Here is a 15,049-nt window from a genome sequence, read left to right as displayed (position 1 = left end):
TCCACACAAAGTCTTTTGCTGGCTTTTCTAGAAAATCAAAGGGAGAAAACTGTTATTATAAAACTGTTACTATAAGGAATTTTCCACTGACCTGTCTTCAAGTTCCCTACTGCAGCTCTAAGAGGGATACATTGCACAACACCATAGTCTTTGTTCCCAGTCATGTGTCTGTACTAATTTCCCTTATACAGTTGGTGAGCAAACTAGGGTAAGGCAAATGTGAATTAGAGCATTTTATGGATCTTTGCTAATATCTATACCTCTTAACCTCTTTGATCAAGAATTCTGGATCCAGCCAAAAGTAATTGTGGGAGGAGGTGCAAAAACCCAGCAACAGGGACAATATTACTTTGCATTAATTCACTTAAAAAGCTAATGAAACAACAGATTGTTCATTAAGATGCATTTTCTGAAAAATAAGAATTAGGAAACTAATGTCTGGCATTGTGGAGTGAACGTAGTCATCAATGATTTACAGGAAAATCAATTTTACAAGGAACAAGACAAAAATATAAAGCCAAATCAAGGACATTCTGCAAAATCAAGGACAGCTGAGATGTACACTAAGCTCTGCCTGCAGCATCTCAATTTTATCATTTAACAACTTTATAATTCTGATTATTAATTAAATTGTTGGTTCAAGGGAAATCATACACATCATGCTGTGGTGCTACAAAATTGTTCCTCTGCATGTTGTACCACCTCTCTCTCTCTCTCTCTCTCTCTCTGTCTTACACACACACACACACACACACACACACACACACACACACACACACACACACGTGTGTGTTCATAAACATCTGGAGTTTGGACAACGCGCTCACCTAGGACAGTTAACCAGGTCCCATTTCCTTTGCCATGCTTGATAGTTTGTGCCAAGAGGGCCATCCTGCAGTAATAGTGCCCAGTATCATTCACCTCCAGAGCTGTGATGTCCAGTGAGCTTCTGTTATTAGAAATGTCCCACCTGCTGATATACCGACCATTATGTTTCTCTGACATTTGCTCATCGGAGCTATTTAATTTGTGTATTACAAGTTTTCTGGCACAGTTCAACCTGTTATCCCCAGGTGGTCCATAGTACCAGGTGAGTTGGTCGAACCAATCGACACTCAGGTTTGAGATTAAATAGAAGCAGGTCAGGGTTGCATTGCCTCCTTCAGTTGTAGAGATGCTGTTGGGGGTTTGCCACACACTTAGCTGCTCAAAACCTTCTGAAAAGGAACAGAAAACAAGACACTTATGAACTTATTCCAAACATGTGACAAGTAATGCATATTATCTACAGTGCACTTCAGTTGCAAGAGAAAGCAAATAAATCAGTCTGACAAAATGTAAGGAACTCACTAGAAGGCATATAGTGTGGGTCTCTAGATGATATCATTTTTATAAGGGGGGTTTGCCAATGATTTAAAATTTGTATGAACAAGATACTTCTTCAGTGAAACAGAAATATGCCTTTCATTTGATCTAATGTCAGATATTCTAATTATGTTATTAAAGCTGTAAAATGCATACTCATAGTGGACTAGCAAGTACTACATAGATTATATATATATATATATATATATATATATATATATATATATATATCACTGTCTCTGCTACATGGTCCGTATATATCACTGTCTCTGCTACCTGGTCCCTATATATCACTGTCTCTGCTACATGGATCATATATATCACTGTCTCTGCTGCATGGATCATATATTTCACTGTCTCTGCTACCTGGTCCATATATATCACTGCCTCTGATACCTGGTCTGTATATATCAGTCTCTGCTATATGGTCCGTATGTATCACTGTCTCTGCTACATGGAAATATCACTGTCTCTGCATACCTCTCAACTTCTTTGCTTAAGAATTCTGCATAAAGCAAACAACATAATGGGGGAGAAAGGCCTAAAATAAGGGGCATTATTAAATACTACTGTAATAATTCACTTAAAAAGATTATAAAACAACAGGTATTGTATCCACATGCATTTTAAAGCAATACCAAATCCTGCAATATCTGAAATTATTGACTGTATGTACTTCTTAGTGTTTCACTAGAAAATTGATAAGTTTATTAGAAAAAAAAGTGAACACATGAGGCAAATTCAGGAACATTCTGCAAAATCAAGGACAGCTGAGAGTTAACTCTCATTACACTAATTTTATTTTATTCAGGTTTATTTTCTTCTCCTTGCTGGTTCCAATCTAGATTGTAGAAAAAAGATGCTATCTCAATTCATTCTTCATAGGTTTATAGGTTGGTACTAGGCTATCGGCCCTAAGGCCTATGCAAGCCTAGCCATAAAACTTCCCTGGAAATTTTTTCCCACAATATTTACTTCTCTGGGCCCCTGTCTAGCAGGGCGACTGACATGATCCCCGGGGTGAATTTCCTATAGTTTCATAGGTTGGTACTAGGCTATCGGCCCTGAGGCCTATGCAAGCCTAACTATAAAAATTCCCTGGAAAGCTGTAGGTTCATAGATTATTACTAGACTTACTGCCTTTGTGGGCCATTTTATGCCTAGCCAATTACCCCCTGTGAGAATCAAACCCTGCATCTTGTGTCTGTAAGGTAAGCACCTTAACCATTACGCCAGCCTATTGAATTATTTCTGCAATGAGTATGAGAAGCAACATACCCTTGCTGACAGAGTGCGGTAATTTGTAGACGAAGCACACAGTGTCCATGAGTGACAAATTGCTGCCTCTCAGAAATAATTTATTTATAGTGGTTTTAATAATATGACCATTTATACACCACTTATTAGGTGACATATTTGGCTACAGCCAACAGCCACGCATGAAGTAAATTTCAGTTGGTCATGTTCAAACCAAATCAACACAACATCTTCACAAACTATGTCAAAGTGCTTTCAGCATTCACAAATAACAAACTTTGCATATCAGTATGTTTGGAATGTAAATTCTTCTTCTGCAGCTTAACATTCTTGTTGTGGAATTATTTCTGAATGGGCATTGATAAATCAACTATCCAGTTTTGAATAATGCAGGAATTAATTTCTTTCTCACAATTGTGTGATCACTTGTCAGAAGTACCAGCTTTTTTTTATTTTGGTCCAAGCTACACAAATATTCAAATATTAGGCTGCAATCCTGAAGCCATATTAAAAAGTACTATAAGAAGCACCATGAAAAATTAACATAATTCAACTTAAAGTATAGTACAACTGAAGGGAAAGTGACAAATTCACAAATTATGTTGATATGAAACAGACGTATGTTTAATGTACCCACCACTGTTAAATATAATAAAAAGGGCAGTTAGTGGACCAAGTAATTCTGACACTCAGCAATCAAATATAGTCAATTTCCAAGTATTAAATATTGCTTTAAAGTAGAATTTAAATTACTAGAAAATTAGTTTCACACAGGCACACAATTGCTGAAATATAGGATATGTTGTGTAACTTTACAAAGCTGCCGCGTACAAAACTGAAAGCAGTAGACATACAGGGACATGTTTTGCACATAAAATTAATAATCACTGAAAATACCCAGTTGATTTTATCACTTTTGTATATGCAGTCCTTTTAATTAATTAAAAATACATCTGGATTATAGCACGATATTGCATTAATACAGTTTCACTGAAACTAAAAATTCCTTACGGGGGGGGGGGGGTGGCGGAGCCTAGATGGCCAACTGAGAGCAGTGAATTTTGAGAGCTCCATAAACTAGTATAATAATATAGGAAAATTGTATTATTTTCAAGTTTAAAATGTAAGAAATCTATAGATAAACTACTAAACTACATAAATATCACTTTTGGTGGAGATATAAAAAATGTTCCTGTCAAATAACTTGGAGATATATTGAGGTGGTGGAGATATACAAAAGTTTTCCTGTCAAATAATTTGGAGATATATTGAGTCACTGAATATGAACAACTCAAGGAATTCTCAACCAGATGCTGCTTTGAAAAAAGAACTGCAATTGATGACATCTACCTTACAAGAACTATCTTTGAATATGGATGGCTTTAAAATGACTTAGAAAACCTCAAATTAAATTCTCAAAAACAGACTGATACTCTTAAGGAACTATTACAGCAACACCATATAAAAATAACAATACAGAGACTTCTCTAAATGACATTGAAGGGAGACTCAAAGAGGAAGAATTCCAAAAAGAATTTCTGATTAAACAGAATACATGGCTGCTTAACAAAATAGATGACTTAGAAAACAGGGAAAGGAGAAACAACATAAGGATCTTTGGTCTGCCTAAAAACACTGAAGGAGAAGACATTATTTCATTCTTAACAAACTGGATTCCTGAATTTTTAGACTCAAAAGATGGACTTTCATTTGGAATTGAAAGATTGCATAGAGCACTGAGGAAAGCTGCTTCTAATTCAAGAAATACTCCACCCAGATCCATAGTTATAAAAGTTCTTTCATTTCTGGACAAGGAACTAATATTAAAATCTGCTTGGAGAAAATTCACCCTTAAAACGCAATCAAAACCTGATAAGGTTTGACAATGATTATTCTTCTAGAATACTAGAACAAAGGAAAAAAGTCTGGCCAATAATAAAACTGATGAAATAAAACATTAAAGCACAGCTGGCCTTTCCAGACAAGATACAATTACTTTTTGCCAATGAGATGAGAACCTTTAATGAGTTAGAAGAAGCTACTATATTCATCAAAAACAATAACATAGTGTCTATTCCAGAAGAAATGGAATGGATGGCCCCTACTCTTAAAATAATAAAATAAACAAATCCTTGGACTGATGCTAGAAAGAAGAAACAAAAAATTGATTCCAAGATAGCTATCCCAAAAAATAACTCTTACAACTACATCTCTCAAAGTATCAATTGATATGGTACATCACTTGTCATCTGTTTTCATTTTAAAAAAGGAGGGTTTCTTAAACAATTGAGGAACAGTAATGATTTATTCAGAATGTTCAAAGAGTCCAATAATTTATCAACAACCCTTGGGGAAAAGTCTTATCGTTGATTGACACTATACAATAATTGATCAGACACTCTGATAATGGATTGGACATACTTATAAAGTAACTGTATATATTAAGATCTGTTATAGTGTCAGGCTAATGTAAATAGTGTATATAGTTATTTAATATGTTATGGATAAATACTATGGAATTCATTCAAATGTAATTGCAAAATAAAAAAAAAGTCCTTACCAAAATCCACACAGGCCAAGATGACACTTCTGAAGACCAGGATGAAAAGCACAACTCTAAAGCAGGTCATTGTTCAAAAAGTGTGTCCTTATTTCATGGTGCCCAACAGACTTTTATTAGCTTCTCACATTGTAGTTTGGAAGTTCTGATGAGGAAAAAAAAAACTTTTTACTGTATGATTTACTTAACTCTCTCTGCCTGTTTTTTTATTTTTATTTTTTGCTATGCATGAGAGCCATACAACATTCTTGAGCACAATCTACTTGTTTAAATTACCTTAGTGCTGTATTTTGCCGCCAAAAAATCAAAAAGCTTCAAAAGAACTCTTTCTCAAGCCTATAACTCTTCCAGCTTGCTTGTAAACTGATCACATCACGGTAACAGCATGAATAGACATGCAGCGTGACTTTGACCTCTCAACATGCTGAGATGATGTTATCTGAGGGGAATAAGGAAGTTAATGCCACAGAATTGCTGAGAACAAAAGGACTATTAAATGAAAGGATTTGCTTTAAGTAAGTGTTAAATGCTGTACATTGTTATAGAAATTTTTTTTAATAGTAAATTATATTTTGACTTTGTTAAAATGCATATGCAGTGTTTTAATTACTTTTTAACAGTGCAGATATTTAAACAAGTTTTTAACTGAAGTTCTCAGATAGGTTTGCAGAAAGGCTTCTATGCGTTCAGTTAATGAAAATATTTAGCATACAGAAAGAATGTTTCTATTTGTCTGTTTCTCTCCTTTTCTGTTTATGATAATTATAGTGCTTTCCTCAGTTTGACTGACTTATTTATATCCCTAGTTTGATGAAAGTAAGATGCGTATGCTTTTAGAAGACCAATTTCCTTATTTAACTATAATCTGTAAAAAAGTACCAGCTCTCATAAATTTACAGAGAGAGTTACTTACCAGTTTCTAGATACCTGTTTTGTTATCTAGCTTTAATAACTAACCTTTTTGAACATAGCTTATTCTAAGGTACATATGCACAGGTCAGTAATCACGAACTTTGGTATACATTTGCAGTTCATATGCATTGTTCTAGCTAGGTATACATAGGTATAGCTCTATATGACTAACACACAACCACCTTTAAAATATGTACCTAGATATGTGAACTCTTTTCATTTTGTTGTGATCACCCTTGCACATGTATTGAGACATTTTGTTGCTGACAGCAACTTTGCAACCTGTTACATTATGTTTGCATAGCAGTATATAGGGGTCTGAGGTATTTAAACCTACTTTGTCTGTGTATCTATAGCATTTGCTGTTCAACTGCTGCATATTACTGTGTTGTCTGTGCCATTTATACATGTGCATGTTTATAGTTGTCCCTAGTGTAATATGTACACAAGTCAGATATTAGTCATATTACTGTGTTGTCTGTGCCATTTATACATGTGCATGTTTATAGTTGTCCCTAGTGTAATATGTACACAAGTCAGATATTAGTCATATTACTGTGTTGTCTGTGCCATTTATACATGTGCATGTTTATAGTTGTCCCTAGTGTAATATGTACACAAGTCAGATATTAGTCATATTACTGTGTTGTCTGTGCCATTTATACATGTGCATGTTTATAGTTGTCCCTAGTGTAATATGTACAGAAGTCAGATATTAGTCATATTACTGTGTTGTCTGTGCCATTTATACATGTGCATGTTTATAGTTGTCCCTAGTGTAATTTGTATAGAAGTCAGATATTAGTCATTTCTTCATTTGTTATTGCCAGGACTTGCAATACCTGTTCTTATTACTTTACAGAGAGAGTTACTTACTAGTTTTTGGATAGCTATTGTGCTCTCTAGTTTAAATCTTAATAGCCTTTACTTAAAATTGTTGATAGTTCCATGTTTTTTTATTAACACTATTTGGAAAACTTTTTAGACTCATTGCTAAACATAAGCTACCTAAAGGCATTACTATTTTCCTACTCCAGTAACAATACACTAGGTCTTGTCTTTTAAAATTATTCTCTGATTTGGTTGTACAAAGATAATTACTTCTAATGGTGTACATAATTGTCACAAATATCATAACTTTAATTCCACACACTCTGATATTTCACTGCTCAAATCAGTAAAAATTCTAAGGAGTAGCCTTTTATTTTTCTCACTTCTTATTACATTCTATGCAGTTATTGTAATGGCAGTATCACAGAATGGACGTAGATTACTGTTCTTAGGATGGACGAAGGTGGTTATGAGGAACTTCTCACTAAACCAGGAATTAAATATTCCATGTTTAGACTTGTAAATTGTTTTAAATGTTTTACAGTTATACTCAGTGTTCATGTTATGTTCATAACCGAATCTTTACTATCTAACACAATTTATAGGAATGTTTTCATATAAATGTTTGTCCTTAAATGTAAATGGACACAACAATCCTATAAAGAGAGGAAGCTTAACCAAATATTTGAAAACTAACGAAATAGATATTGCATTCTTGCAAGAAACTCATATAATAGAAGAAGATTTGAATAGGATATACTTTAATGGCTACTCTATACTTGCAGAATCTTATTTTTGGACCAAAAGAAGAGGCACCATGATATTGTAGAGGAAAACACTACCAGTACCTAAAATAATCGACATGTATTCAGACAGAAATGGCATGTTCTGCTTAATTATTCTAGAAATAAATAAAAAACAAATCACATTAGCCAATACCTATTGGATACGCGGTGTCAGTGCTGCCACAGCGAATAAATATCTTGACTTACTTGCAATCAAATCTAAGGGAGAAATAATATATGCAGGTGATTTTAACTGTATTCTCTCCAGAAGTGATACTACTAAATGTGATAAGTTTACGATATCTGAACCTGCTAAAAGATGAACAACTTCATCAATAATTCAAATATAAGAGATATTTATGAAAAAATAGAACTCAAGTCCCTAAAATACACACATTACTCATACAGATTCGGTACACAAACTACCATCGATAAAGCATTGGTTACAGATTTATTCTCAAAAATTCAGGAAGTTTTCATTAGCTCCTATCCAATGTCCAACTACAACACTATTTTCTTTAAAATCCACATGGAATCTAATCATCTAGTATACTGGCAAAGAAAACCAGCATACATTGTTAAGATAACAGGGTTTAAGGAATATTACTGAAAGAAATCAAAATATTTCTAGACATAAATGACAATGATAGTACTTCTAACGTTATTGTCTGGGATATACCGAAATCTTACATTTCTGGTAAAATCAAAACCTGGTACCTAAACAAACGAAAAGAATGGGATAGTATGCTATTGAGAATGCAATCAAAAACTGATGAACTAAAATGAAATCTAAATAATAAAGACATAAACACAAATACAGAACTGAAACAATTAAATCTTGATTAAATGGAAATTTTTAATCACAAAGTGGCAATACATTTAGAAAGAATCAAATTACAGTCTTACTCTGTTAACCCAAAAAACATGCATAGATTAGTTGTGAAATCAAAAAACTTAACCAATGTTAAACATATAAGAGAAATTGTTGATGAAACTAAAAATAAAAATAAAATTGTAACAGAGTTAGAAGATATTCTTGAGACTTTCAGAAAACATCATGAAATAATAAATAACACAAATCCAAATATTAATAACAACGCCCCAAAAGATAACTTTTTAAATGAGAACATAGGCAACAAACTATCAATAGAACAGAATACCAAACTTCTCAAACCAATAGCATTAAGTGAACTAAAAGAGAGGATTCAAAACCTTAAGAGCAATAAAGCCCCAGGATTAGATGGATTAATAGGAGAAATTTATAAAGTACTCACAGACGATACATTAAAGATTCTTTTACAAGCTTTTGAGGAATTCAGAAAAAAGACAAGCTCCTTCCCTTCCTGGAAATATGACATGATTTCCCCTATCCTAAAACAGGACAAAGACACCAAAATAGTAACTTTGTATCATCCCATTTCACTATTAAATGTGGACTATAAAATTTTTACATCAATATTAGCTAACAGATTAAATCAACTGATGCCTAACATAATAGTTGATTATCAAACAGGCTTCATCCTAAATAGAAGAGTGCAAGACAATGTTATCAGGCTCCTTTCCTTAGTAGATCATGCTAACAGGAAAAGAAAGAACCATCAATTATTAGCCTAGACTTAAACAAGGCTTTTGACTCTATAAATTGGTCCTATTTATTTAAAGTATTAGAAGTATATAACTTCTCCCCTGACTTTATCGCTATAATTAACAGATTATATGTTAACTCAATATCATACTTCAAAATTGGTACTTTTTTATCAGGTCCGCCCAACATCCTAAAAGGCACTAAACAAGGCTGCCCACTCTCCCCCTTGTTATTTGCCCTATTAGAAGAACCTATGGCTAACTTCATAAGAGCAAATTCTAATATAAGGGGATTTTCTGTTAGTCCAAGCTACATTTCTAAAATACAACCTTTTGCGGATGATGTCATGCTAACAATTGGAAATACAGATTTCTCTATAGATCATATAACAAAATCCCTGCAAGTTTTTGAAGAGGTTTCAGGCCTAAGCTTTAATCACACCAAAACAGAAACATTATTAATAAATAAAAAAAGTAAACACTTTACTAAGAAAACACAACAATTTTAACTGGGCAAATGACACCATTAAGTACTTAGGAATATACATAAAGTCAAAATGAAATAATACTTTAAAAACAAATTACAAATATCTATTATCCACAGTTAAGGAATTTTTAAATAGATGGAATAAAATGTATTTCACAATAGAAGAAAGACTGTCATTAATAAAAAATGATCATATTACCCCAAATTTTGTTCTACTTCCAAACTTTAATTGCCTCCCCATCCAAAAAGTTAATGAAGCAACTAAATTCTATGTTAATAAATTTCCTATGGTTTCCTCAAAAGCCAAGAATCAGCCATGCTTGGCACTACAGAAGCTGGAAAGATGGGGGAATATCATTCACAAATTTAGAACTTTATGCGGAATTGACCATACTTAATGTGATGAGCCAGTGGTTAAACTCCAAATATAGTTCTAATTGGAAAAATCTCCATCTTATTATCAGACATAGACACAAATATTGACAATAATATGTTCTCAGAAAATAAAAAAGTCTTCCTTATTGTCAAAGAACATTTCTACAATACCAATAAGAACTAAAAAAATTCTCTTTTCACTAATTATATATTAGATAATTTTAAAAAGATAATAAAAATCATATGAAAAAAAGCTTAATATTTTTCATATTTCCCATAGCATGCATAAAGACATGTCTGGACTCTTTCAACGTGTCTAAAGTAAAAGTAATGGAAGAAAGTAGCTTAGTTTTCTGGCACCAGTTTCTCTGCAATAATATCCACAAACCATGTTCTCTTATGGCCAGGTATAACATAAAGCACAACGACTGGTTGAACATACAAATATTTGGAGAGTACATAGTTAATGAATTCAAAATATGTCATATCACCAGCACAACACCTTAACCTAAAATACTTTCTCTTCTTTGTGAAATAAACACTTTGCATGTTAATAATATTCTATCATTGTCAAATCTTTAAGAACCAATATGCAAATTCCAGAGGACTCCTTATGGAATTTCACAGAGAGAATAAACAAATCCATTTTTTCAGATAGTGATAAAGAATCGGTACTTAAATCAATTAGTAGCACAACATCATCCCCTTCTTGGAAAATCTTCACTTGGAAATACATCCATGGGAGCTTTATTACCCACATAAGATGGACTTGATTTCAAAAAATAATCGTAATAAATGTTGGAGATGTGAGGAAATACTTTGTGCAGATTGGGTACACATGTTTCTTACATTTGAAATAGTAACTCCATTCTGGATAGAGTTCAGAAATTTCATAAAAGCATTGTGGTCAGACAAGTGTGAAGTATCCGACTCATTATTACTGTTCAATGCACCGATACCAACACATATCCCCAAAATACAGGTGCACCTTCTTTGGTCCTTGCTTGCAATTGCAAAAAAAATCATTACGTCAAATTGGAAGTATAAAAAAATCCTATAATTTACAGATTTTTTTTTTTACTATTCGCTAAACTTGTATGTAATGGGGAGCTGAAAACTATTTCAGAAAGATCTACTAAGATAACACATAAGAAATTAACTTGGTTGAAGCTTGAAAAACTACTAGATAAAATGTAATCACAACAAGGACACTATATCTGTTATGGACATTGTAAATAGTTATTGTTCCATGTTATGATGTTTTTAAGACATATATTGTGCATATTTATGTATCATATTTCTTGTATTATTTTATTTCATGAAAATCAATAAAAATGTTTAAAAAAAAAGAAAAAAACTTACCAACCACATTCTGACATTACCTCACACTTCATAGTGTATTTCTTCTGCAGAAAGAAGTAATATTTTTTTTTCTAACAGAAACAAAACAGAACAAACTTTTTGATCTATTTGCAAGTATAAACACTGATCAACTTAAAAATATAAACAGTGATTTTTAAATTATAATGGATTTCTTATACATAGCTCAAGTTTACCAAGCAATCTGTCCTTTCCTGTTATTTTTAAGGTGCTGTAAGCATAATGTGAGCTTTCTTAAATGAATCTGTTTAATGGTGGTTGACATCTGAGGAAAGGAACAACCTGTATGAGTTTCAATGAAAGCATTTTTGCACAGCATTAACAGCAGGCAGAATTGTATGTTTTAACCCGCGAAGTCACAATCACATATAATCGATAATGTAGTTGTCCTACATAAGCAGTGATGTGACTAGCTGCAGAAAATATACAGATACTAAGCAATAAAGTCTGTGATACACTGCTGGTTTAAAGTACCAAGAAAATGACAACACCATAGTAGTCACTGCACCTAAGCAAATAAATCTGAAGGTATAAATATGCATCAAGAAACAATCTTAAAGAAATAGGGCACATTTGTTTCAACTAATTAAACATAGATAAACTGGTTATTTAAATTAGAACAAAATCATTTAATAACACTAATAAGTTACTAAACCCAATGTAATACTCTGATTTACCACATTCCAAGTTAAGATGCTTTCCTTTCATTTTTTGAGGAACCTGTCAGGGAAGCATAGACCAATGACACCCAGTACTACAGTTCTAAAAGTGTAATAACTATTTATATATAAGAATTCTGCATTCAAATATATTTGGAGTTGTTGTGCTTGCTAAAGGTTACAGTTATTATTATAACGAAATAATCAACGGTAATGTAATGAGCAGTGCATGATCACTCCCAGCGCGTCTACAAAAATGTAAATCCTCAGCAAATGGCTAAATGACTCGAATGTATTATAGCAGACTGCAGTTATTAAAGTAGAATCCAATTATTATTTTTAACTAAGACACTTCTTTTCTAACAGATTATTTTCTAGACATGAGTGTTGTCCAACAAACATCGATTCAGTATTAATGTAAACTTAACCATTCTGTCACTGTTATACTGAGCCTTCTACCTTTATAAATACGTAACTGTAAGTGATAGTCTAGGCTGCAGTTTTTACTCAGACTACAATAATTATTCCTGCAACAGTACATGAATTTTAGACTGGTAATAATAAAAGCCTATAAATATCTTAGACATCATTAACATTAGACTTGGCACTAGCGATATAATACTGTATTCAGTTCTGAAATTATATGAGGGGTGCTATTACAGCATGAAACATATTTAAACACATGCACATTTATCATGCATGACTTTCAGCCATTGTGGCTAATACAGTAATTCCATATGCAGGGCTCCCATGATATGTTAACACCCAATAGTGCAAGCCCTGAAACTCTGAAAAAATTAAGTACAATGAGGGAAATAGGTACTAAGTTCAAAATATGTGTGTTTCATCAATTAATTACCTTTCTCCAAGGTGCAGCAGTCTTGGACATAGTATATGTAAGTACTGGGTATGTGGGTTGTAGCCCCCATATTGGGGGGTTCAGGAGGGTTGTCTCTTACAAAAAAAGAAATTTATTGTGTAACTGCAAGTTTCTTACTTTATAATTACATGTATAGAATCATACTTAACTATTTTGAGTTACCTTCAAGTATAAACCTCTGTTAAACAATAACATTCCATTTAATTCGGTTTATTTCACTTTTTTCTATATTATGTCTGATGCTCACCCAAATAAAATAAAATTCTCAGAGAGAGACTGCCCTATTACTTCCTTCCTTTAACACCTCTTAAGTTTTATGATTTGTAATCTAAGGTTACCATATTAATAACTAAGAGGAGCTACCCCAAACCCCAGAAAACTGAACCCACTCCAGCAGAGGGGCATGTGACAGTGGCCAGTGACTGCATTAACCCCCCCCCCCCCGTACACACAGACACTCATCTGTATAATGAGGTTTACAGATTATCATCTCATGATCACAAAATTCTTAACTTACTGTTCATAGGTAGTTACTAGGAATGCAGTCAAAGAGATCACTGAGGAGACTAGCCCAACTTCCTCAAGCCATCTCTAAGTCACTTGCTCAAGATCACACAGTAGGCAATGGAAGGTGGAAAGATTCAAACACTGGACCCTTGACACTGTAAGTTTTCGTAGCTAGATAATACTCTTTCACTGTAACACATCAGTCCTTATATACTTATCCATCCTTCCTAAAATTCCCATCACCAGATTTCACAAAAGAAAATGTAAAAATTAGCACTTTCCTCTTTTAAGATAACGTGCATAAAGCTAATGAGTTTGCCTGCCCGATGTTTTATTTCTGTAAATCAGAAAGGTTAAGTAAACACAACTCCTTAGGTTTAGGGCTGATTTGAGCAAGACAGCACAAGAGAAATACCTGAAAATCTGAAAATAATTAAGTATTTGTTAAACTAGTTAATAATAAAGTCATGTTCAGAAATAATAAAAATTGAATAAAACCATCCCCATTTCATCACATTCTAAGTGACACAAGCATAACCAGCTGAATTTCACACAGTAGTGATACTCTGTTGTTGAATATTTTATCTAAGAAGACTAAATTTACCTAGATATTGTTTCCAAGATTACAGTGTAGCAAAGAGGTTCACCTTCTGACTTGAAAGTTCAGGTTAAATGCTGCTATTTAAGGGACAGTGGCTTGGTTATCCGGTCAGTCTAGGTGTTTTTGAAAGTTCAGGTTAAATGCTCCTATTTAAGGGACAGTGGCTTGGTTATCCGGTCAGTCTAGGTGTTTTTGAAAGTTCAGGTTAAATGCTCCTATTTAAGGGGCAGTGGTTGGTTATCCGGTCAGTCTATGTATTTTGCTCCATGTTGTCCCCGATGTGGTGGCATTTATTCAAAAATCCAAGGTCAAGATTCCCTTTTATGGAAAGAAATAAAGCAAGTAACTCCAAAAACTCTGCCAAAACTCATAGAATTATTTCAGTATGACCCATTTTAGGCAAAATAGTTTAGATAAACTATGTTGCAGCAAACAGGTACAGCAAATGTGTATGTACTGGGTTTCAAAAAATAAGATGCAGGACTACAGAGAGCTTCCACCAGTAAGGGAACACTGCCTCACTATTGGCAAACTGGACGCACCCTCAACAAACAGAAAAGATGGGGGACGAATAAGCAGGAGTACGTAAATGGGTAACAGCAGGTGTTGCTGCTGCCCAGAGGGGCTACACAGTGAAAATCCCCAACAATATGAATATGTATATTATTATGTTAATGAATCACATTATGTAGGCATTTTTAGTCCAACATAAGCTGAAGCAGAGGTGTAAGAAGAACTCTGTAGGCTGTAAAGTGTCGTATTCTTTTACCTTAGAAAGAAGACGCGGGACAACTGTGTGCAGTTGGTACCAACTCCAAACTTTATTGACCGGCCAACATACCTTACAATACACAACAACTTCCTGT

Source organism: Protopterus annectens, chromosome 4.part0, assembly GCF_019279795.1.
Source record: "Protopterus annectens isolate FY-2018-M chromosome 4.part0, PAN1.0, whole genome shotgun sequence".
Taxonomy (NCBI): domain Eukaryota; kingdom Metazoa; phylum Chordata; order Ceratodontiformes; family Protopteridae; genus Protopterus; species Protopterus annectens.
Note: the sequence above shows the minus strand (reverse complement) of the source record.